Source organism: Arachis duranensis, chromosome 6 (assembly GCF_000817695.3).
Source record: "Arachis duranensis cultivar V14167 chromosome 6, aradu.V14167.gnm2.J7QH, whole genome shotgun sequence".
NCBI lineage: Eukaryota > Viridiplantae > Streptophyta > Magnoliopsida > Fabales > Fabaceae > Arachis > Arachis duranensis.
Window position 1 is genome coordinate 83,281,082 of NC_029777.3, and position 1,415 is coordinate 83,282,496.

The 1,415-nt window shown below is 44.2% G+C and overlaps 1 pseudogene; it reads right to left on the reverse strand.

The window, feature by feature from the left end:
* The window catches only part of LOC107494322 (peroxidase 44-like), a 17,507-nt pseudogene that overhangs the window by 4,868 nt on the left and 11,224 nt on the right, over positions 1-1,415 (reverse strand).

A 1,415-nucleotide genomic window follows, 5' to 3' on the forward strand; every position in this document is an offset into this window, starting at 1 on the left:
GAACCTCCTTTGCTCACCAAAGAACTGGGTGACTTGTCTAGGCAGAAACTGCCTCAAAAGAGACAGGATCCTGGGAAGTTTTCAATACCTTGTACCATAGGCACCATGACCTTCAAGAAGGCCTTGTGTGACTTAGGGTCAAGTGTAAACCTCATGCCTCTCTCTGTAATGGAGAAGTTAGGGATCTTTGAGGTGCAAGCTGCAAAAATCTCACTAGAGATGGCAGACAATTCAAGAAAATAAATCTATGGACTTGTAGAGGATGTTCTGGTAAAAGTTGAAGACCATTACATCCCTACTGATTTCATAGTCCTAGAGACTGGGAAGTGCATGGATGAATCCATCATCCTTGGCAGACCCTTCCTAGCCACAGCAAAGGCTGTGATTGATGTTGATAGAAGAGAGTTGATCATTCAAGTGAATGAAGAATCCTTTGTGTTTGAGACTCAAGGATATCCCTCTGTCACCATGGAGAGTAAGCATGAAGAGCTTCTCTCAAAACAGAGCCAAACAGAGCCCCCACAGTCAAACTCTAAGTTTGGTGTTGGGAGGCCACAACCAAATCCTAAGTTTGGTGTTGAACCCCCACATTCAAACTCTAAGTTTGGTGTTGGGAGGTTCCAACATGGCTCTGAGCATTTCTAAGGCTCCATGAGAGTCCTCTGTCAAGCTACTGACATTAAAGAAACGCTTGTTGGGAGGTAACCCAATGTTATATTTTATCTATTTTCTTTTGTTATTTTATATTTTTTGTAGGTTGATGATCATAAGAAGTCACAAAATCAATGAAAAAAAAGCAAAAACAGAATGAAAAGCAGAAAGAAAAACAGCACACCCTGGAGGAAAGCGTGCTGGCGTTTAACGCCCAGTCTGGCACCATTTTGGGCGTTTAACGCCAGAAAGGGGCACCAGACTGGCGTTAAACGCCAAAAAAGGGCAAGAAGCTGGCGTTAAACGCCAGAAATGGGCACCAGCCCGGCGTTTAACGCCATAAATGGCTAAAAACGCATTTTTGCATGCCATTTGGTGCAGGGATGACTTTTCCTTGACACCTCAGGATCTGTGGACCCCACAGGATCCCCACCTACCCCACCACTCTCTCTCTTCTTCTTCACCCATTCACCAATCACCTCAACACCTCTTCCCCAAAAACCCTTTACCTATCAAATCCCATCTTTCTCTTCACCACTCATACCCATCCTTCATAAAACCCCACCTACCTAACCATTCAAATTCAAAACACTTTCCCTCCCAAACCCACCCTCACATAGCCGAACCATCACCACCCCCTCTCCTATATAAACCCATCTTCACTCCTTCATTTTCACACAACCTAAACAACACTACTCTCCCTTTTTGGCCGAACACCAAGCCATTCCATTCTTCTTCATTTCTTCTTCTTCTACTCTCTTCTT